Source organism: Carassius auratus, chromosome 4 (genome assembly GCF_003368295.1).
Source record: "Carassius auratus strain Wakin chromosome 4, ASM336829v1, whole genome shotgun sequence".
Classification (NCBI taxonomy): domain Eukaryota; kingdom Metazoa; phylum Chordata; class Actinopteri; order Cypriniformes; family Cyprinidae; genus Carassius; species Carassius auratus.
Window position 1 is genome coordinate 28,733,787 of NC_039246.1, and position 25,548 is coordinate 28,759,334.

At 34.9% G+C, this 25,548-nt stretch overlaps 1 long non-coding RNA gene across 3 annotated transcripts in view; it reads left to right on the forward strand.

Annotated features, from left to right (window-relative positions):
* Positions 1-25,548, forward strand: part of LOC113065519 (uncharacterized) — a 48,138-nt gene that overhangs the window by 12,135 nt on the left and 10,455 nt on the right. Inside the window, exon 4 of one of the 3 annotated variants that reach the window (XR_003279049.1) lies at positions 16,078-17,123. The exons of the other annotated variants lie outside the window; for them this stretch is intronic. This is a non-coding gene — a long non-coding RNA (uncharacterized LOC113065519). Of the gene's footprint in view, positions 1-16,077; positions 17,124-25,548 lie in introns of those variants that run through there. 3 annotated transcript variants of the gene reach the window in all.

Genomic DNA, 25,548 nt, shown 5'->3' on the forward strand with positions numbered 1-25,548 from the left:
ATTGAAATGAGAAATATGTAAATTTGCGGCAGGTGCATTCAAACACCTACTCTCATTCGACCAGGACTTGTGTGTAGTCAGTGCATTCAAGTGGATATACTTAACTATTAAGCCAGAAATTGAATTGCATTTCATGGCTCCCATTTTTTTCTATTCCTCTCTTTATTTGTAAAGGTCAGGCCTTGCAAAATTAATTAACTACATTGGCAGCGTTTGATGGTTATTTTTTCCCCCAGTTTGGAAGACAATTGAAATCCATTTTAAAAGCGTCACATGTTCAGATGTTTAAATCATTGCAATCATTTTGGACTTGTGTAAGTGTGCTAAGCCACATTTAAAGAAATTGAATATTTTGATCCCATTTTGACTTCAGTTTTTGCACTAGACTCTCAGTATGTTTAATGAAATTGATTGATATGTTTTCTTATGTAAAGCGTTCCAATTCACACCTTGAGGGATGTGTTATATTTGGCATTTGAAGGCTCTGTCCCATAGCCACCGCTCTCTGATGGCCGAGCAACGTGTCTTTGAGGACATTACGCACTCTCATGACTAGGCTGTCGTTTGAGCCGCATCAAGGACACTCCATGCACTGAATAACTCAGAAGCAGGTCTCGCTCGCTCTCGTTCTGCTCCTCTCTCTCAAGTGCCATTTCCTTTTCATCACGTTCCAGCCTCTAGGGGGCATCTTTTACCCTTAATGTCCTCAGCTAACAGGTGTCCCATCTGCCCTAAAAATACAATACGCCTGTTGCGTGCAGGAAAATCTTAGATTAGAGCCACCAGGGTCTCACATTTCCACCCTGCTGCTTTCCATTGCACTAGTGCACTGTGAATCTGTGTGCCATTGTGGACTCTGAGAGATGCAATTGAATTATTTTTTGTATGTCTTCTCTATATAATTCTAAAATCTGGAAGAGAATTTTGAGCCATGAGTTCCATTGATAATTTTTTATGTGATTTACATACATTCTGTTAATTTAAACGAAAAATCATAGGATTTACGATGTAACGATTAACTGCGAGCTGGTTGAAAATTTATTAAAATATGTGACAATTCAAATTGGTTGAGATGCTAAACAAATCGCGATTAATTTAGGGGTAGGAGTTTATATGAATGCATGTCTGAGGGGAACTTACTGTCTTTAGAAAAGTTTAGATGGTATTTTTTCTTTTCATCTCGTCTCTGTATAATGCATATTAAAATTCATAGGTGCAGCACTGCTTTGTTTAAATCTGAAACCAGGGAAACGCTTTAAACGCCACCTGCTGGCAAAGAGCGAATATGCGTCTCGTTCAGCTCATCTACTGTTTCTGTTTCATGCAGAAAGTTTTTATCTAGTTTCACAAAACTGAAGTCAAAGCATTCTGTTTTTGCTTCACATTTCAAAATAATATACAATGTAATTTAGATTTAAAATCTGCTCATGTTGCGTGTATGCACTGCAGCAGTTTTGTTTGGATCATGATTAAAATGCAGTGGTTGCCTCAAATTTTAAATGGAAAGATCACAGACAAAGCCTTTTTGTTTAGATGAAGGGATTTATTTTATTTGTGTTATTTATTTGATTTGGGGAGAAGGGTCTGGCTGCAGACTTGCACTTGCACTCTCAGACTTGCACTCTCAGACACTTGTGCTTCCGCTAGCGACGTTACTTTGCAGTCTTTTTTTTTCATTTTGTTCCATTTATTGATAACTTTTTTGTTTGAATCTCTCAACATTTTACAAGAGTAGCCAAGTGGTGAAGACAAGAAAAAATTAACTAAATTACAATGTCACTTGCAATCGCCACTTGCACTCTCCGCAACCTGTGACGTCACTTTCAATCAACACAAATCATGCATGTTGCCAATGGAGACAAGACGCTATGGTGGTAATTAAAACTAAATTAGTAGGCCTACTACTATAACGTACAGAGTCCTGCAAGAAAAAGACAAGACCGACAAATCCGTGGCCACAGAACAGCAGAATATAAACGCAACGCTCAAAGTCTTTCGTTAAAGGGGAGGGGGGGGGGTGAAATGCTATTTCATGCATACTAAGTTTTTAACACTGTTAAAGAGTTGGATTCCCATTCTAAACATGGACAAAGTTTCAAAAGTTAAGTTGTACGTTTGAAGGAGTATTTTTGTTCCAAAAATACCTCTTCCGGTTTGTCACAAGTTTCGGAAAGTTTTTTTCGAGGGTCTGTGTGACGTTAGATGGAGCGGAATTTCCTTATATGGGTCCTGAGGGCACTTCTGCTGGAAGAACGCGTGCTCCCGTAGAGCAGAGAAGAGACATTCACTGATGAGAGCGAGAGACCGAATTGTCACAAAAAAAGTGTGTTTTTGGTTGCCAGGGCAAGACAACCCTGCACAGATTACCAGAAAAAAAAAAAAAAACACATTAAGGGACCAGTGGATGGAGTTTATTTTTACAGAGCATCAACGGAGTTGTGCAAGTGTTTTTGTTTGTTCCCTGCATTTCGAAGATGCTTGTTTTACAAACAAGGCCCAGTTTGACGTCGGATTTGCGTATCGTTTATTTCTTAAGGATAATGCAGTCCCAACGAAAAAGGGTCACGATCGTGTGTTGGAACCGCAGGCCGTGAGTAAAACTGCTTCAAATATCTATGTTGTTAACTTAACAATCGGCGCGTAAGCACATCAAGTAAACAACATGCGATGTTGTCATCAAACTGCATTTTCCACATCATAAATGTGGAATCATAAATATATGCTGAATCTGACTGTTAGCCATGGTTTATTTTGGTTGGTTTTGTCCTCACGGTGTCACAGCTTCCAAACGCTCTCAACGCAAAAGCCTACTCGCGCTCGTGATTCTTTAGCTCTGCCCACACGTCACGCCTCCAGACGCTCGTGTTTTTCCGGGAAAAATCAGAACAGACGATCTTTCTCTTATAAATATAATAAAACTAACTTAATGTGGCTTAATAACAGACATAATATGATAAAGACAATTCAGAAGGCCTAGCCTATAGATCTTGTTATTAACTCAACGCATATACAGACCAGCAAATATAAACGTGCATTATGAAATGCATTAAGTGATTTTAAAAGGATCAACTCTGTACAGGCAAGCAGACGAGTACAGAACGCAGTGCGTTAAATTGTACATTAAACATTTTCCTCCTATTGAAAATCATTATAAATAAAACACATAATGTAGCTTAATGGACAAAGACAGTGATATAAATGAGTTGTAGACAGTTTATTCTATATGGAAAAATGCTTAGCGCGAAACTTTGCGAAATGTTGCGTTTATTCTGGGCTTGCCTGTACATATTAGTTATATATTTTAATAATGTAGAGAAGCATATTGAGTTTGGCCTTTATCATCTTAGTCCATTATGCCACATTTTGCAGTATGTGAGGCAAATACTATAGAGTATACATATTCATTAAAATAATGAACTGTGTGTTTAATTTGATAATTTAATAGCATCTTAATACATTAAGCCATGTTAAGCGTTTATGTTTTTCTACGGGAGGAAAACGCTTAGCGATAAACTTTGCGCAAGCATTCATATTCTGGTGTTCTGGCCAAGGTTTTGCCGGTCTTGTCTTTTTCTTGCAAGACCCTGTACGCTATAGTACTAAATTAGGTTTAATCATTTAATCACCATCACAGCGTCTTGTCTCCATTGGCAACCCGCACGATTTGTGTCGATTGCAAGTGTCACAGGTAGTAGAGAGTGCAAGTAGCATTGCAAGTGACATTGTAATTTAGTTTATTTTTTCTTGTCTTCGCCACCTGGCTACTGTAATATAATGTTGGGAAATTCAAACAAAAAGTAATAAAAATTCTAACAAAATAAAAAATAAAGACTCCAAGTGACGTCACTAGCGGAAGTGAGAAGAAGTCCGAGAATGCAAGTGCAAGTCTGCAGCCAGACCCTGTTGGATTTGGGGCTTGTTTTAAATTTTTTATTTAGTTTTGATATATACATTAACATTATATTAGAATGTTGTCATTAAGCAGATGCTTTTATCCAAAGCGACTTACAAATAAGGAAAATAGAAGGAATCAAAACCAACAAAAGAGCAATATGCAAGTACTGTATTAGTATATTATTATAATATTATTTCTATTTCAATTTCACAAAGAAACGTGCAGCATTTTTTCCAAGCAATAATAAAAGGACACATTTAATTTATAAGTTGTCTTTAATCTCTTTTTTTTTTTTTAACGAAAACTAATCATGAAGCGAATCGTGAAATCAAAATCATGAATCGAATCGTGAGTTGAGTGAATCCTTACATCCCCAATTATAATGAGAAAACATTATCTAAGGTCACCATCCATGGTTATTTGTTTAAAATGGGAAATTTCCCCTGCTACGTCCATATCCATTACAGTAGCCAACATCGGTGGACAGACAAAAAACAACATATGTATTACAAATGTCAAAGTGCCCATTTTGAAATCTAAATAAAGATGGTTTGTAAGGGAAGCACACATACAGTACCTTAATTCACTTTGTACAGTTATTCACTGTTTTTATGTGATTATGGTGTAGTAGCTATAGTATATAATACTATTTTTGTTCTTACAGTAACTAAATCATGCAACAGTGATTTTGTTAACAGCATGTAATTGCAGTTAAGATCATTTTAAATATTGATTAATAATTCAACAAAATATAACACTTAATTCCTTTGGACTCAGAGAAATAACACTGACTGCATATAGACTCAAAGCTTTATTTCCTAGGACTTATATTGTCACTCCAACCAAGATTGAATACGTTAGCGGAGGTATTGTAATGCTTATTGTATATTTGAATAGATTTCTTTGACTAATTCCAGCTATATATTAATGTTTAATATTTAATATTTACATAACAATTTTCATAAAAGTTTTGTCGGTTACATGTGTCAACATACACAACCATCTTAACGATTTCTATATATTGTTTTCCCTGCCCAAAAAGAGCAGAAATATTAACTGAAGTAACTATTAATTTAGGTATATACTAAAAACGAATCCTGCGCGACTTAGTATTAATCCTGTATTGCAACAGCAATACAGCTACTCAAAATTCAAATTCTCAATAATTTATATAGATCCGCATCTACAACAGAAATTTGTGAATTTTCCTTATCACATCATGCATACTCCTTGGCCTTTGTGTTGCATATTCCCCAGTCGTGTGTTTTATTAACTGTTATTTTGAAGTATTGTTTCTGTGTTCTGTCTTCCCGTGTTTAGTTTCTGTTTCCTTTGTTGTCTTTGTTTCCATAGTCACCCTAATTTATTGTTATGGTAATTCATTTAGTGTCACCTGTTTCTCATTTGCATCTTGTTACACTGTGTATTTATAGGCCACTGTGTTTCAGTCTTTGTTTGTCGGTCATTGTCTATACTTCTCATTGTATAGCTAACAAAATGCTACTTAGTAACTTGTCAACAAGATGAGGTTAGTTTAGGTAAAATAATTTCAGACCAACATGACATTACTGTAAAGTTTGCATTTGTGTTTAAAACCCTAAAATGAACCACAAACAGCTTATTTTCTATATTAGTTGTCAGAGAAGGTCTGCTAATTGGCTTTGCGACTGAACGGCTCTATTTCAGTCACAGTCCTTCTCAGACACATCAGTGATGTGGAAAATATAAACATCACACAATCTCTTTAGCGTATTGCTGCTTCTAGCCAATCTTATCCTTCTGTTTCTTTTGTTTTCCTTTGCGACAAGAGGTTGCCCTTTTCTCCACGAGAGTGCTTTCATAACCTTGACTCAAATGTGAGTGTGTAACACTGTGAGCCCCCTCATTGTGGATCATGTCTCATCCTGTATGCTTCATAAAAGCATGAAAGATCATCCAAGGTGAGAAGTGCTAACAGTAGCTGGTCCTTACACTCTCATTTAGAGTCATCCTGGGAATGCCTGACTGAAAATGCATTTTTAAAATCATTTAATTAGTCACGAATGACTGGAAATGTTTTATGTTCAAAAAGTGTGCGAATCCTATTTGATGTTGCTGATTTATTAAGCTTTATTAATATAAGATTCTGCTTGTAAACTCACTAACTGAATGGATTCTGAGATGATTTTTTTCACTCGCTGACACACAGACCATTTCTCTCTCATTCGCTATACCTCCGTTCTGCCATCCCTTCCTCACAGACTCAAAGGATTATCCAACGGAGCATTTCAAATCAAAATGGGATTTTTTCACTGATACTGCACACACTCAGCTCCCTGGACGATGATGTAATCCAGTTGTAGAGCTGGTCCAGACCGGTCAGATCATCTTGTGCTTTGTAGTGACATGCAACTTGTGCTTTCACATTCCCCACATCTCCTACATTGCTCAAAGGAAACAAACACGCACATTCAAAGGCTGCAGGCGATATTCAATTTGGGTAAAAAGGCTCTATGGATGACAGGGGTTTTTCATAGCATTTCTCATAAGAGAGTACAGTGTCCCTTCAGGTTAAGTACTACACCAATTCTGCTGCCAGCAGCGGTCCTGCAGGGTGGATCTCACCTGGGGGATGCTTGGCTTGAATACACTCACACTTGCACACTATCAGGAAAGCTCAAACAGGGCTGCAACAATTCTTTCACTTGATAAAGAAATTGATCAACAATACATTTAATTAACAGTTACTGATAATTAGACTTTTCTGCTGCTTAAAAGTTGGGTTTTGCTGAAGTGGAAAGCTATTGAAAAATATATATTTTACACCATGTTTAGCACAGATTTTGATTTTATAGTCTTCAGTTTACAGATTATTTGGAGGAGGACATTGAGTAAGATGTGGAATAACATTTAACCTTTTAGGTAGTGAAATTTGTATGCATTTATTTTATCCAGTTGTCCAACTAACTGCAAAATTAATCCATTAAAGAAATAAAATGATTAACCACTAATTTAATCAATTCATTTGTAGTTTTGTTTTTCCATTTTTTTTTTACCTGTTAACTGTCACTCACGTTTTTGAAGATAGACTTGAATATGCATGATACAAACCCAAATTTTTTTAATTCATGACTGAAAACATTTTGTAACATGATTTTGATGTACCATTTACATGGTAATACAATGTCTGATTTTAAAATGGGTTTTGAAGGATGAATTTTGAAATTTTATGTTTTCAAGTGATATATAACTTCTGATGATTTCTAAAATGTAATAGAGAAAAAGGCAATGAGGAAGTCTTATTTTTAAACAAAGGTCAAAGCTCCTTTTGTAATGTAGATTTCTGAGGGTGCACTCTTGTCATAAATTAATCTATTACTTTTCCTACATAACTTTTTACAAAAAATATTGGTAAAATATATATTTGGGAGTCTTAGACCTTTCCAACGATATATAGTTTGTCAAGATTAGATTAAATTTGATTGTAATATAGTATAGTCAACGTAGGCGTCCCGTATACGGGACGGGGTGACAGTTAGCAGGTTAATAATTGAATGAGTTTCCTTTTTAAAATTGCATTTTTATAATGTTGGAAAGCTATCTGCATTTTATATTATCAAGTTGTATTAAAATAGTTTTTAACATGTATGCACTGATTTTATAGCTTTTAGTTTTTACATTATTTGAAGGAGAACATGAAGCAAGATATTGAAATGCGTATTTTCTGTGTTTGCAGTGAAATTTCCACGCACACGTATATGTTATGTAATTATCCTGCAAAATTAAATTAAATCATTAAAACATTTTGGTCAATTTGTGGTTTTCTTTATCCTTATTTATTTTTATAAAATTGTATGACTTTATAAAATATCTTTCTACATGATTAAACTTTGTTTTGATTGTAACTTTTATATTTGAATTTGTTTTTCAAATATTTGTGCAATATATTTTAACATTTTCTTTTGTATTTCAAAATTTTGTATATATTTTGCTTTAGGGTTCAGTTTGCACATTTTGTATTTTAATGCACAAGTTAATTCATTGACTAAAAAACTCATTGAATGATAAAATTACTTATTTTTAAATTCATTTATTTCCCCCATTTTTTCAGGTGTGTGTGTGTGTGTGTGTGTGTGTTCAGAAGTACCTGCAAATGAGAGTAACGCTTGTCTGCTCTGAGCTCTGTTCTGCCGAGTTTGTAGAGCGTGGCCAATTCAGACTGGAAGATGAGTGAGTGAACAATGTATCAAATGAATGAAAGCCACTCTGAGGCAAACCGTGTATGACAGCGGGCAATTTTGTGTGTGTTTTTGCTACCCAGGCCCCTCAATTTTCTGCTTTGCACCCAAGAACGCCCCTACTTTTTCACGCTAGACCTTATATTTAGTCAGCTTGGGAAAACCATTTGTTAACTGAAGGTAAAATCAATACTCGTCTCTTTCTCTGATCCTGGCTGGATGCAGACACCAGTGGATTGAGTAGACGAGTAGAGTTTAAATTCTCAGTCTTCTTGTATGATATAAATCCATTTGATGTCTTTGAAGCCAAGGTACAAACCTATCTCGTCTCCCCAGGCTCTGTTTTGGACTGGCGCTGCGTCCATCTGTCCGTGTGTATCAGAGGTCAACAATCAATAAGCACATGCCCAAACATATGGTGTGGTAAAGCACCACAAGGCGGCGCTGTCCCCCAGTCCCTCTCTGGGAGCAAAGTGTTTATTACCCATCTTGCACCCTTGACAAAATGTTCTCTGTATCCTATTGATAGGCTGCTAGATTGTGCACTTCGAATGTCACACCATCTGCCTTGGCATGTTTTAGCTGTGTGTGTGTGTGTGTGGTGTTGTGAATATTTAATGTCTGTTCTGGCTCAGTACAGGTTGGCTTCAACAATTTCTTTAATACACCAGTGGCTCTAGTTACATAGAGTCACACTCTCAAGCACACTCAGTAATATGCATGTAAACCCAAAGGCCCTTGCATGGACAAACACGCAAAGTAATACACTCACAAATGAACATACTGTTAGACATGCTTTTAAACAATGGCTCATTTGAGTTGTTTACATTACTCAGTATAAGATCCTACGCTAACATTTATACTTTCAAGGACAAGTTTAGTTTCCTAGTGGCATTAAATCATGTTGCAAGCATGACTCATGTTTTCCTTAAAGTCACTAGTCTGCCTTCCTGTCCTCATGCTCACCTCTAAAAGGACAAATGACAGATCTAAGACTTTTTGCACTGAATGTTTTGTTAGCAAAAGCAGTAGAATACAAATAGAGCTGCATTACCAGTCAATAGCTTTAATAATTAAGCTTTTTTTTTTTTTTAAAGCTCTTATGATTGCCAAAACTGCTTTTATTTGATTTCAATAAAGATTTTTTTTTTGTCATTTTATTACAGTTTAAAAGGACAAATATCTATTGTAATATATTTTAAAATGTAATTTATTCAAGTGATGGCAAAGCTGAATTTTCAGCATCATCACTCCAGTCTTCAGTGTCACATGATCCTTCAGAACTCATTCTAATATGCTGATTTGGTGCTTATTTATTATCATTTATCATTGGTACTCAATTATTAATAATACTTTTTATTATTATTAATGTTAAAACGTTCTTGCTGCTTATTATTTCTGTGGAAGTCATTATGCATTCAGGATTGTTTAATGAACATACAATTCAAAAGCACACAATTTATTTCAAATACAATTCCTCCATTGTAATTGCTTTTACTGCCACTTTAGAATTCAATGTGTTTAGAAAACACATTGGTTTGTTCGGGTGGGTGATATGGCAAAAATGTCAATTACTTTTCTTTTTTTATAAATATGATTTAATCATGATTCTTTGTCACGTTGGTTTTTCTATTTTGCAAGCTGTTTGAGCATTACAGCCAAACTAATATCCCTATAATAAAGACAAAGCTTTTTAAATTTAAGGTAACAAAATATGAAAAAGTATGGAACAACGGTATTTTTTATCATCGACGAATAAACTTTTTCATATTGCACACTCCTCAATCTCACTTTTATTTGTCTAAATAAATGATCTACTATCATCTTAGGCCTTTACTATTTGATGGATTGCACTTCTATAAGCTCATGTCCCCTACTAAGCCTTATTAGTAGAGAAACGGGCATCTGAATGGGGCCTCCTTGTCTGACTAATGTGTAAATAGACACATGATGTCTCCTTCATTTCACCACCTGAGACACTGCCGTATTGGTGCAGTCTTGCACCCCAGGCACTGGACACGTTGATGGTCATATTTAAGTGAGGGATCGTTTAATATGAATGTGTGTTATTGAGCAGAATGCATGCAAGTGCACGTAGATGGGCTCTGTACTGCTAGGATTTGAATATAAAGTAAATTTAGTGTCCCTTACTCGGCATGTGTAGTAAAGTTGCTGAATTGCTTGCCACCTGTTTTACTTCCATTATGTGACTTTATTATATCCATCAGCAATTTGATTGTAAAATGAATTAGTTATAAGAAATGGGCATTATCAGGGTTTGCTAAAACAATCCCAATACCATTCAAAATATAATTTTTTTTTTCCTTTGCATTAAATTGATCAAAAGTACCAGTGAAGGCATTAATAATGTTACCAAAGATTTTTACGATGTTATTAAAGAATAATGGTTTCTGCAAAAAATTAAGCAGCACAACTGTTGCCAATGTTGACAATCATAATACGTATTCCAAATCAGCATAAAAAAAAAATAAATAAATAAAAAAAAACTAAAGGATCATGTGACACTGAAGACTGGAGTAATGACTGCTGAAAAACTTAGCTTTGCATCACAGGAATAAATTCCATTTTAAAATCTACTTAATTAGAAAACTATTATTTGAAACTAATATTTCACTTTTTTTTTTTTTTGATCAAATAAATGTAGCCTTGGTGAGCATAAGGGATTTAATAAAACATAATAAACTTAATCAAATGCATTGAAAAACTAATAATTATATATAATTTTTTTTAAATATAAATGTTTTGATTAGATTTTGACTTGAACTGTCATGTTTTCTCTGATTGATGTACCTGGCCTGCTCTTCTTCCGCTGGTCTGTGTGCCCTTTAGTTAATGACATCAAATTAGACCTACTTCCCGTGTCACCTCTGTTCTGTACAGAGTCACAGCTCTGGGTTAATCGCATGACTCTTAGTAGAGCAGAGTATCATTGCCTTCACTCAGCAGGGTCCACGAATCTGCAACTGCCCCGTGTGCCTCCGTTGTTCCCTTGAACTCCTCATTTAGTCAGTGTCATCATGTACTCACAAGCCACAAAACGGTCTGAAACCTACTTGATTGATGCACTCAGGTCTGTGGATATTATTTCAGCAGATGATTTCCTATGCAACAGGGTAGCCTGCATTTAAATAGTGAGGCGATTTCATCATTCCCATCTCACTCGCCAGCTCCAGTAACAAAGTTATTGCACTTAACATGATGGAAATGTCAGGTCATGTTATACAGGGCAAACCTATCATTGGATCTGTTCTGTGTCCTCGTATTGCAAGTACACATGGATGAATGTTGTTGTTTTTTTTTTCCTTTTCCAACCCGTGTTCCGTAATCAGGTTCCTGTCAACACACATTTATCATTTTACTGTCCATATATATATCTTCATAAAGCCACACACTTCTGCTATCTCTGTATATATGAAACATGGGTATCCGGATGATAGCAAAAAGGAGAAGAAAAGTTTTCCGTCTGCCACCCATCATTAGGCTCAGTCATTAGAGAGCTGGACCGATAACATCAGAGCGGCTATGTTGTGGTCCAAACACACATTCATTTAGCTGAAGTCTACTAGGTACATGTAATATATGAATGTAAACACTGGGCTCTAATGAGTTGTATCTTCAAAGAACTGTAGATGTAGAGCCAAATCTTGTTTCTTCTTTCCCTGTTTTTCACTGTAAAAACTGAGTTCAGAGCCATTTTACTACATTAGGATTGTTTAACAAGCTGAAGGCGCATTCATTAAAGAGATATTCTAAGTTAAATACATGATTGCTCTAATGACATGTCACTGTGTAACTAAAAGTCAGCTACAGCTTTATAATTTGCTGTGTGTGAAACCTAAACCATGTCCCTTTCCAGGTACAACTAATATATTGTTTTTCTATAATGTTTATTGTTGAGCATTGCTCACAGTGTGTCTAAGACTTATTTCTATATGTTGCTTTGCAGATTTGGTGAAACATTATTTAGAATAGAAATATTTTAATGTTTAATTGTTGCCACATAGACTTCACTGTAAGTGTAGTAACTCATATCCGTCAGCATTTTATTTATTTTTTTTGTTGTGGGGGTATGTAGTACCTCAAATGCTTTAAAATGGGTTCATTTGTATCAGTTTTTTATATGATTTTTCACCTAATAAAAATAATTTCTAAATCTAAACACTAATCATTTAATGGACTTCATTTGTAAATGATTATTATTTGTATTATAGTTTTAATAATAACACAATTATTGCTTGTTTTTAAATTATTTTTTATACAAAAATAAGAATTAAAAACAAAAATACAAGTGAATATTTAATAATAATAAATAATAATAATTCCTTACATTTATTTAGCGCTTTTCTAGGCACTCAAAGCGCTTTACATAGACAGGGGGTATCTCCTCATCCACCACCAGTGTGCAGCATCCACCTGAATGATGCGACGGCAGCCATATTGCGCCAGAACGCCCATTTATAATACAATTATTATTATTGTTTGTTGTAAAAGTATAATTTATGGGAGGAAAAATAATTAAGCCATTTTAAAGTAAAATTAAGCCCTTATTGATACAAATGATTGCATTCAAAAACCCCAAAAAACATTAAATACAAATTAAGCTCTTCGATGGATAAAATGGCATTTGATAAAATAAATTTGACTCTATAACTTAAAATTAAAATAATACTTTAATAATATTAAAAGCTCCATAATCATCGGGAAGGAGGAGACGGGAACCAGCGCACAATCAAACATCATTTTAATATTCAAAATAAACACAAAACAGCATAAATAAAAAGCAAAACATAAAATAATGGCCCAGGCCTGGTCCTCTCTCGTCCTTCACTATAGTCGCTCCAGTTTTATATCCTTCCATCTCCTACGTGGGACTCGATACCGGCGGTGGGGCGCAGGTGCAGCTCATCTCCAATCACTACACCTGGCCTCGTTCCCACGCCTCTCGGCCCCGCCCCACTCGCCACAAATACAATACTGATATTTATTTTCTTATTATTTTGTGTTCCACACAAGAAAGCCACTTTTTTCTGTAAATAATGACAGAAAGAAAATGAGTTAATCATCATTCATTCATGATAAAGTAGCTGTTTGGGTGCAATCCGTGATGATGTGGTGCCTGAAATTCCAGTCTTCTGGGTGGCATGAACACAGTGCAATATTCCAACCTCCAAGGAGCACAGAGGCAAAAAAAGAGAGATATTTTCATACATTCATTGTACACCTGTTTTTACTGTTAGCACAAAGGCTGGGGGGATCTCCCTTCTGCGCTGTCATTGCATGGTAGAACCCCCTCATGCCCCCTTTCTATGCGAGTCAGAGCTAAGTTTGGATGTTGCTAAGTCCCACTTGGAAAATGAATGCCTGTCTTTGTCCCTGAGAGCAGAATGTCTCACATATGACATTTGGAAGAAGAGGGAAGCAGTTAGAGGGAGCAACTTTCAGTTTAGGGTTTCTCAGTCTGGCAGCTGAGAGCCACAGAAAGAAGAGAGTAGTGGTGTGAGTGTGTGTGTGTGTATGTGTGCTTGCACATGTCCGTGGTTCATCACACACTCAATTCTTTTATGAATTATTCATGGCTGTCAATTTAACTCATTAATTTAGTTCAATTGTGCTGAGTGCTCAATGACATGGAAATAATTGAATTCTAAAACCACTTGTAGTATGTAGTCTGTTTAATGATTTTATCTCTAATGTCTTTATATCTTCATTTGGTGACATTTCTCACCAAATATGTTTTTTTTTTAAATAATGCATCCTATTTTATTGATTCATAGCTAATTCATAGACATCAAATTAATTATTTCAGTAATTTATAAAAGCCTTTGCAAGGCCTATTTTAAGGATCTGATATTCTTCTTTCATGCAGTGTCTTTTGAATCTTTATTTGGGAAGATTTTACATCAGGTAATGATATGTGTGGAAGTTTGCTTTCATGTAGTAATGGAACTTTTGTAATATATAAAAGGAACTTTTTTTAATATAATAGACTTTTTTTCCACACAATTCTGAGAAGAAAGCAGAATTGCCTGATTTAAACTGAAACTTTTTTTTTGCAGTGTTTTAACTTGCAGTTGCAAGTGTCTAAAAGTCACAATCACCTTTATTTCCACTGCAAAAAAATAATTAAAAAAAATACTATATATATTTATATATATAGAGAGAGAGAGGGAAACTCAAATTACCTTTTATTTTTATCCCATAGTGGAAATAATCCACCATAGATGTGTGATTAACTTCATTTAAACAATATTTACATATATTATGTTATTAAATTTTTTTCTTTTAATAATTAACGGCCATGGAAATAAATTAACAGTTGTTTTTAAAAGGTGGGATGTACAGTGTTACAGTGAACTCTAGATTTAGTAACAATGAAAACGGTGGCAGAAATATCATCTGGTAGTGGAAAGATGATGTAATGCTCGTCCAACTTTAGAGATGCCTAGAGAGCAAACGTCACAACTACGCTCAACTTAAGCACACGCAGAGATCTGTAGATCCCTCTCACATGCCTTTCTGCATTTATCTTCAGTTTCCTCCCATTGCAAATGTGTTGAAAAGCTGTAAACCAGTCATCAAGGTACAACTCTGTGCTTAAGGATAAAAGGCAGACATCCACTAGCTTACTATCTATAGAGCTGTTAAGTCGTAATGACTTTACAGTGTATGGTTTATTCAGTTTGAGCCAATGCAACCTGAAAGTACTATTCTGTGGCTTCCAAAAGAATCAGGGTCCAGTTTCAGCAATAATCCTTTCCAGGGAATGGGAGCGAGATGTTGTTGGATAAGAGCGAAATTACAGCAGTTTTAGGGGCAAGTCAGAAATAAGGAGTTGGAATTGGCATTGCACTCTGATAACATCAGTGCCGACACAGCATTCTGGGAAGCGTTTTCGTAAAGTCGCTTGTGTTTACCCGTTGACAAAAATGCCAGGATAATGAATGCAGTACTATGTCAATATTTTTTTGATTTTTACCTAAAAGTTTAAATTGTAATTTACTCACCCTCATGTCATCCCAAACTTGCATGACTTCATTTCTTCTGTGGGACACAAACGAAAAACATCTGAAGAACCTTTTCTATATAATGGAAGTGAATAGCAACTGGAGCGATCAAGCTGCAAAATGACTATAAAAGCTCCATAAAAATATATAAAAAAAAAAATCCAAATGACTTGTGTATGAAAATTCATGTCATTATAAACCTGTATGTGCAACACAAAAGGAAAACTTCAGGAACATTTTCCATATAATGAAAGTGAATGGGGACTTGAGCGTTCAAGCTCCAAAATGATAATAAAATCCCTATAAAAGCATGCAAAAAGGAGTCCACATGACTTATGCAACATTTTCTGATTTAAGTAATTTTATAGATTTTTGTAAAGAAAAGATTGAAACATCAGTCCATTTGTACTGAAAACCTTCCTCACTGTAGCTGTCAAATCATTTGTTAGCATTATACTATTTATGAAAAATGACAGCAGTTTTAGTTTATCCCTCACATAAGATTATCATATAGTTTTTAGAAGTCACTTTAATGAAACTTCTATGGCAGTTTTTGTCATTTTGGATCTTGACAACTCCATTACCTATTCACTTTTATTAATTGGGGAAAAACAGCCAGGATATTTGTTAGATTCATCTTTTATGTTCCATGGAAGAGAGAAAAGGTTTAAATCAGCAAGATGAAAAATTGATAACACTATTCTCCTTTTTTTATTAAATATCCCTTTAAAGTTGCATGTGGAGTGAATGTTTTGGACATCTTTAGGTGTACCATTTGTCCTCTATGTGCAGGGCTTTAGCACATTTGATGCTGTAACCTGATTTTTGGCTGAAAGCATCAAACACACTTTCCCTTTCCCTTTTCTCTCCCTTTTATTCATCTCCATCACTTTCGACCTTGTTCCTCCCCACTCCCCCTCTACATGTCTGTCCTATGTAGCAGTGGGAGACTGATGAGTCCACCTGGACTCCCTGGTGTGTGAGATGTCCCTGTGAGAGTGAAACACACCGTCCACTCCGCCTCACTAAGTGTGTGTTTGGAGTCAGAGGCACAATCCACGCTGCTGTGCCCACAGATGGTCACACTACAGGAGCAACATTTTTTTCTGTCTCCCAATGGTGAGAAAGAGAAGGAAAAAGGCACATTTTTTTATTTTATTTTTTCATTCTTGAGAGAGAGAGAAACAATCACATTGTCTGACCTAGAATGCATACAGTGTGGTTAACCAGCCTCATCATTATTATCATGACAGGTTAAAACTGCATTATTTTTAGGAGGCAATATCAGCTTCTCAAGTTAACACAGGTATCCTAAGAGAATAACCTTGTGTATCTTCATATGAACCCACTGTAAATATCCGGTTTAAGTTACAGTTAAAAAGTAAACAAATATGGCAGCTGCGGTTACCAGAAATTCCCTGCAAAACAATTACAGTGAACATTTCCGGTATTACTGGAATACACTAAAAGACAAAACGCCAACAAATGTGACCCATAAACATCCGATAAGCATTAGCCATATAAAATCAAATTTAACATAAGACACCCTAATGTATTACTGATTAGAAATATAAAAATCAAATGTTATCATATGTCGTGTTAAACAGACATGCTCCACTAACATTTGGCAACCAGAAATTAATTCCACAGATTTAATGTTATTAAAGACTGTGTAAATGTATTATATTATATTATACTGTAAACAAATGATTTATGCAATTTTGTTCTTTTCTATCAATAATATAATTATACTGTGTGTAATGTAGAGACTCATTTTCAATGTAAATTATATGGTCAGTTTTTACTTGCAAAAACAATAAAATTACTCAAACATTTTTTCACTGTATATGATAAAGGAACCTCTAGTTAAATGATCAAAATATTTTTACTGTATCATTTTAGACACATTCCAGTAACATTTGGCAACCAATAATCGTCCAATTAGTTTTCTTAACAAACTTCTATCTTTGTGAACTGTTTTGTTTAATGTGCTTATATATCTTTTAAATAAATGTTATAAAAAATAAAAAAAGTAATATATTAACACTTCTTAGACTTAAAGTGTGGCTTAAGCGTCCAAATGCAACACTTTGTGAACTTAAGGTTTTACTTAAATCATCCATCGTGTTTCCACAAATACACAAATTGCAACAGGATGTGTCCTCAAATGCCTTTTGGTTCTTGCCTGAGTGATTATATACACACAGCTTGCTTGACCTTGAGAGACAAAACTATCTTCTATTCAAGCCTTTTGAACACGCACCATTGCTCGCGTAGGAGGGTCTTGATTGGTTGCAGAACATAACATCAGCAGTGACATCATGAGCTGCCAGTGGTCATTAAGTGGTCAGTACGGCCAGCATGAGCTATTTGAATGAACATGATAATTATAGATAATGTTTCTCTAAAAGTGTCACAGATCAATTCTAGCTTCTAACATTAGAGATCTTTGCGTCTATAAATATTTTACTGTAGTGGCAGTCCCTTCCTATTCCACTCCTTTGACCTTCCTTATATAAATCTTTTTGAAGAAGTGGAATTACTTAATCTAATTATATAGCAGTCGTGCGGTTTTTAATAAGCCTTATATCTGAGTGACATTGCCTGCCATTCACTGAGACACTGCTCTGTATCTGCTCTTTCAGCCTCATTCTTTTTGTCAGACACACCGCATTAACCTGGTTTTCTTGCAGTGCATTATAAGTAGGTCAAGCTTGAGGTCAAGTAATGTTGCATTTAGCTTTCAAATCATGCAGCGTTGTTCACCTGGATAAAAGCATGACAGCATTTGTTGCCAGTGAAGAGACTACATTTTATATTGAATGATTTAAATTAAATGTGATTCCTCATTTTTACGCTTGAGAGAACATCACGTCCCGTGCATGCCCTTGTGTGTGTGTCATTCGGCCTGATTTTGAGGTCTCAGATTGGCTGTGTCTCAAAACAGTGAGCTGCCTTCCTTCCTTGAAAGCTTTTTAGGTTTATGGTGTGATCGATGCTGATGCTATTTTATATCTTTATTCAGTACTAGTATCAGTAAGAAATACTAATTCTAACCACCACGTGCCTCTAACATTTAAACTACTGGTTGATCATTATGGGTTTTTCTTTGACCAATTGTTAAATCTTTTTAAAAACCCATAAATCCAAAAATACTGTCAAAGCCAGAAAAAAAAGAAGCAAAAAGCGTGGCAAATGATACATAACAAACCTTCAGTTTAGTGTATTTTGCATTTAAAGATATGTAATAAACTACAGACTCAAATAGTCTAAATAAAATAATAATTTAAAAGTGTATTTTGGATGTTTATATTCCACTAGTCTGAAACAACACGATATGGAAGACCAAATAGGTCAAAATCTCAAAATTGACCAGTTCTTGAATAAAAAAGGTTTTTGCCTGTAGTCTCTTGCCTTAATGGAGTATAGATTTTCTTTTGGAGTTTTGCACACTGTGTGTCTACTTTTTTGTCAGAAATTATTTTCTTTTTTTTCCCCAGTACCCACGTATGACTTGCGTAGTCTTGCTCTTGTTACATGTATGCGATGAATGAGTCAGTGAACCGGTGTCGTGGCCAGTCATTAAGTATAAACACGAGCGCTGTGAGAGCAAGCCTCTGAAATAACACCGCAATCACTCTCTACTGAGTGCATTCAGAAATGCTTTGACAATCTCACACTCCCTTGCTTCGTGGACATTTAAATGTGCTCACTGCTGCCCGGGCAAACTTATTCTAAAGGTCTTATTAGCCAGAAAAAGCTTGCCTTTAATTTTCACTCTTTAATCACCTTGCATATTACCATATGCAAAGTAGATTAATAAATTCAAGTTAATAAGGTTGTATTGTTAGGGAGAAGTAGGTCTTATGAACTGGAACTAGCGCATACGGACACTTACAGACATGCGTAAATGCTAGGATACTGAAAAGTAAAGCAATCATAAAATACACTTAATAGATGAAGCTCAACAGTTTATCTCATACAGCACTTGTAGCTAGGACATAGTTGCAAACTGCGGTCAGCCTCATAGTCTTAATGTAATAGCCGTTCCTCTCTCGTTCTACTTTCTAAACAGCCTGTGCATCTGGGAGCTGCTCTATATATTATTATTGGGCTCCATGTTTTATTATTGTGAACCCCCAAGTGAGCAAATGGCAGGCCAACCAATGTCCTCATGTCCGATAAAAACTGCCCACAGTTTATATCATCTGTGACCACCTGGTTTATAATGTATGTTCTGTATAATGCATTTATTTTTTTATGGTGTGGCTGTCTATATACACATCCACTCATGTGTAGATCATGGATACGATGCGTGTTCTAGTTTGTCTGTGTATCTTGGTCCTTATTTTTGTCAAGCAGAGTGATTGACACACACACATTCTGAATCTGAACTGTACTTATTTAAATATGTAAAATAAGGTTTAAATTGTCTTGCATATTAAATGATTAACTTAATGCTGACAAATGGGTAAAACCTGTGATTTGAAGAATATATCTGCATAGTGGTTTGAAGGATAGCAATTAATGATAAAGATTTAAAATGACAATTTTAATTAGTTTTTAGCACTTTAATACATTAAATATAGTATTTTTAATGTAATTGAATTGTTCTAAGCATGCATGACTTTTTGGTTTACAAATTCTTGTTTCACTGATTTTTTTCTTTTTGTAGAATTATTGTAAAAATTTACAACAATGTCCCTTATTTTATTTATTTTTTGCATTCTAATGTGTGAATTTTTTAGTTGTATTAAACTTTCCTTGTTTTGGTGATTGAAAACACTATTTTTTCCCCAAAATTGTAAAAAAAAAAAAAAAAAAAAAAAGAGTTGTGTATATATTCAGGATATTGACTCTATAATATATAATGAAATAACTTTTTTATACTAAATAACAATATAAGGCATCTATGAAGCTTTTCACACCAGCTACCCACATGATGTGAGACCTTTCGGCGGCCGCAAGACCCTGCCCTGTTTAATTACATTTCATCATCTTTGCAAGCCACACTGGCAAACCAGCTATCCGTGACTCTGGCATTTCACAGTGAGCGTTACGTAACACACTAAAACATCATAGTCAGTGTAATGTTTCACATAATCTGGCATAAGATTAAAATGTTTGTCACGCTACACACAAATAAGTTATGACAGCACCATTTGTGTCTCTTAGATGAGTCAAACTCTTTGATTGCACAGAGCAATTTTGTAAATGTATGAGCTTTTATTGCAAGAAACTGGATGAAGTAAATGGCTGGGTCTTATTTCACAGTTGCCTTTTAGTGTTGTTTTCAGAGATCTCTGCTTTAATTTTCTACATTCTTATTCATGTATTTTATTTGACTATTCATTTATTATTATTATTATCTTATATTATATTATATTATATTATATTATATTATAATTTTGAATATCACATATATCCAAGAAAAAAAATATTACAAAAAATGCATGTTGTTTTATGTATGTATATGTGTGTGTCAGTATACATTTTAAAAAAATTTAGTCAGCAATTTAAGCAATAAACTAATAAAATTACAAAGTAAAAAAAAAAAAAATGTTACTATTAGTGGATAATTATATTCATTATGGTCATGACTTACCACAGGCCAAAATCCAAAGTAATACAGTATTTATATTATAAACTAGCTATAAAATATTACTTATTGTAAATGTATTTTAAAAATTCACATTCATTATTAAATAAGAAACTAAAAAGATGAAATCGTTCAAAATATTATTTTGTCAAGTAAATCAATAAACCAGTAAAAGTTAATTTGTTCTTGTTAAAATATATATATATAACCAACATATTACCTTAGATAAAAGGATATAATCATTATGGTCAGGATAATTTTGTTAGGTAATAGCTGATCTAACATCTAATGGTCCTCACAGTAAAAAAAAAAAAAAAAAAAAAAAAAAAATATATATATATATATATATATATATATATTATGCCTTTCTGCTTAACAATAGCATGTTGGGACACCACAGTGTACCGTACCTGTGTAAAATAGCATGCCTCTTCCTTTCTCCTTCACAAAGCCTGGGCCAGAGAAAAGAGGCATAGAACGCCTGGCATCTCGACAGATGGCACTGCCATGTTGAGAGAAGTGCCCCCAATCCGACTGTGGCTCAGAAAACTAATTATGCGTGTGTCAGAGAGGAGCTAAGCAGCAGTGCTGTGGCATTTAGACATCACAGGCACGTACAATAGCCCGTTTATCCTCTCCGCTTCAGTGCAGAGATCATTATGCAATTAAAATGTTACTCATTAAACAGGGGGAGAAATTTAATTTGTGAAGTCTTTTCAATTTGCCAAACCTGTTCCTTGTTTCGTTTTATTTCAGCACCGTTGACGCACCACCCCAGGGGAGGAGGGGTCAGTCATGCTAAAAGCAAAATTACATCAAGAAATAAAACAAATTATAAACACAAGTTTTGATGAATAACTTAAAAAAGCAACAAGGAACAGAGAGGCAGTGGCAAGGTTATGGCGATTACCTGAAATTCATTTCTAATGCATTTATGCTGTGCATTTTAATGTGCAAATGCCAAATTTAGTCTCTCGTATGGTAGTGTGGTGATTACAGAATGCTGTTAGAGAGGATAAAGGCAGGTGAAGGCAGAGTAATTATCCTCTAACTAAATTAGTGTGGCGGCAGCATCCAGGGAGAAAATGAAAGAGGGTAGCTGAAATACACATCAGCCACATCATTCTTTTCATCCAGTTCCTACACACATTATTGTACTATCCAAAAGATATTATGTATATATCATAAAAAAGGCTATATTTTATACATTAATGTGTATAGAAAGCCAAGGAAAAATTTCAACTAGATAGATCGATAGATAGATAGATATTTTCAATATTATCTGTAAAATTCACATTAGGAAAAAAAAAAAAAAAAAAACGATTTTGTTCAAATATAAAGTACTATTTTGTCAAGTAAATAATTCAGTAAACCAAAAATGTGGTTTATCTGCTTACCCCCAGGGCATCCAAGATGCAGACTTTGATGTTCAGTAGAACACAAAATGAGATTTTTAACTCAAACCGTTGCAGTCTGTCAGTCTTATAATGGAGGTGAATGGGAATCACAGCTTTGAGAGTCAAAAAACACAAACAAAATCAAATTAAACCCTGCGGCCTGTGACGATACAGTGATGTGTAAAGACAAGAAACAATCGGTCTGTGCAAGAAACTGAAAGGTATTTATATTGTTTTTTACCTCTGATTCACGGCAATGTCCGAACTGTCCTGAGTGCGTTCGTGTCTTCTTCTTCAGCCTGCATGTGAGGGGTCATCTTCTTCTTCTTGCTTTACGGCAGATCGCAGACTAGTGCATTACCGCTACCTATCTCTCAAATGGACCATTCACACTCTTTCTACAATCTCAATTGGGAGTGTCAGTGGTCGAAGTCAAGTAAGTGATTCGAGTAATAAATAAAAAATATTATTTATAAAAATTTATGTAAAAATTAACATTTATTATTAAATAAGAAGTCTGAAATAAAATTATTTTAATTAAATTACTTTGCTGAACAGCAAAGGTCTTATTTGTTGTTTGTTTTAAAACAAACAAATATAGAAGATTGCATTTTTATGTTCAAAATACACCACCAATATTATTTATTAAAATGTTTTTTTTACATTAAAGACATTGTTCAAAATATAATTTTAAATGTAATTAAATAAACCATTAAATATTTGTAAATACATAAATATGTACATATTTACCTTTTAATATTCAACACACACACATATAATATAATTGTTTCAAGTAATTAAATAAACCAAATTAATATACACACGCATTTGTCTCCAAGCTCAAAGTCATAGTGTAGGTTGCTAGTCGTGTGTGAGCCATACTGTTGGCTTTAAGATAAACATGTTGGCTTTTGTTCAGGGCTCTGTCATCAGGAGCTGCTATGAAGCATTCACATGAAACGTCGGTGTGATAAACTGGACAAATTCGTGTTTGGTTTTGTTCCACAGTCTGTGTGTGCACAGTGCAAGGCCCAAGGCCAGAGGAAACAGCAAACACATCTGCTTTCTACCCTCTACCTCTCTCCCGCTCTCTCTCATCAGCCCATCTGTCTACCTTTGTCAGTGTGTGTGAGAGAGAATGTATGTGTCGTGTGGGTAGAGGTGACTGCCAGACAGTGGGGCGGCAGGTGTGCAAGCAGAACTCTAATAGACACACACACACACTAGACCGAAAACAGCTCATTGTCTAGAAGTGTTCTGTTTCCTCTACCCATCACATATGCCAGTGTTCCTGGCTTAAGCCGTCCTAAAAAGAAACACTCCTATTTAAGCTCTGGCCATTCTTTTAAAGTTTCCATAGCATCCTTTGAAAATCTGACCTGCATTTTACAGTTAGTTGCATAAAAAAAAGGAAAAAGTTTTCTGGGTGTTTATTCAAGTATGGACACTTCTGGCTGTGGTGTTGTAGAAGATACATATTTTTAACAAAAGTCATTTGTATCAGCATCCAACAGCAAATATAGATGCAGATCTTTTTTTTTTTTTTTTTTTTTTTTGATTTTTCATGATAAATTAATAGAATAAGTGGTGGAAATAACATTTTCATAGCATTTTATGTATCTAAATACTGTAGATGTATTTTTTATTTACTTTACTTTGTGTGAACTTAAACTTGTTTTTTTCCCCCTCCTTTTTTCGTATTTCATCTTAAGCATGCTCTTCTTTGTCTCCTCTCTAAACAAGTTCACTAACTTGGATAAAATGTTTGTTGAAATATTAAACTATTAGGGACCAAAAATTTGCTTTTGGGAGTTATGTCACAACAGAAGTTTTGTGCAAAAATTCTCCCGATGAAGGTCGTGTGACCGAAACGTTGGTGTGATTTAAAATTTTAATTTGCAAGTTAAGATAGTGTGCGGGAGTTCCTTATATGTTGACACAATAAATATTGAAATGATTTATGATTATTTCTGTCTTTTGTTTAGGATTTAATTTGCTAATAGATTTTCATATTTTTTAACTGAACGTCTTGTTCCAGCACAAGGTTAATAACAATACTACTACTACAAAAAACAAAAAAAAATTCTTGAACTTTAGAAGGCATTAGAAATGACACAAAAACAAGTAATGAATGCATGGGTAGAAGTTTACAAGACGTGTGTGATTGGTTATAACGTGGAAGACTGTAAAAACGCAGGAAAAGAAATATAATGCAACAAATAAGCCCTAATATTAATTAGATAGTATCACTAGCCTGATCCTAATAATAATAATGATGATAATTGTCTTGCTATCGTCAAAGGCATCAGCCACAGGCGATATCTCTGACTATCGTCAATACACGATACTGTCGTCTATTGGCACAACCCTACTCCACACAATTAATGAGGAGCATGTGTGAGCTCTCAGATGTACCTGTATATTATTGTATGTAGATGTTTCTGTATTTGAACTCTTGGTCTGTGTTGATCACAGGATTAGACTGTCTGCTGTCAGACATGTCTGTTCTGAAGATAAAGAGGCCTTTGGTTCTTTCTCTTCCAAGACGTTATTGACCGCAGCTTTTTTAAAACTCCTTCCAAAAACAGCGAATTGAGCCCAAAGATTTTTCAGCTTTGAGCTGTCTGAATTGAAAACCTCTGTTGAAGTGGAAAATGGACTTAAATTCTTTCAGTTCAAAATTGGGTTTAACATGGCTCTGAACTTGGCCTGAGGTCTCCAGTGGCAAAGCAAAAAACCGCGTGACTCATACTAACACAAGCCTACGTTTTTGCTTTCAACATCGAAGCTTTGCTAAATTCTTTCCATCAATCTATTATGAGTCTCTTCAGCAGGTGTTGTAGAGGTGGAAAATGTTTTGGTGCTATTAATTGGCCTATACAGGATGAAGTGCAAAATAAGGACACAGAACCTATAGCTGATGTAACCTTAGAGGACATGGCAACCGAAGATGCCCAATGCTCCAGGCTGCTTGCTCTGCCTCTCCCAGCCCAAATGTGGAAATAAGGGCAGAGCACGCTAATGAGGTGTGCTACATAGCAAACATCTGCTCGCCCAATACATCACAGTAATTTAATGCCACGGTCGTTCATTCAAACAACATTTGCAATGGAAGACGTAAGATTCTGTAGTGATGCTGTGTCTTTAATGGTATTCAATGCTAACATACTCTCTATCTGTGCATTAATTGGCTCAACCGAAAGACTGCAATAATCAGGTTTTCTGATGTAAAAATCAATTCATTTTCTCCAGCAGAATTGATTTTGAACAACTTATTAACCGTTAAATGCTGAGCCATGAGCTGTGGCTTTTGTTCATAAGCAATCAGCCCCTCATTATTTCAAATGGGTTTTCAAATGATCATATTGAATAGAGCAATTCCATGTGGAAAGCTATGATTACTCATGATTCTGCA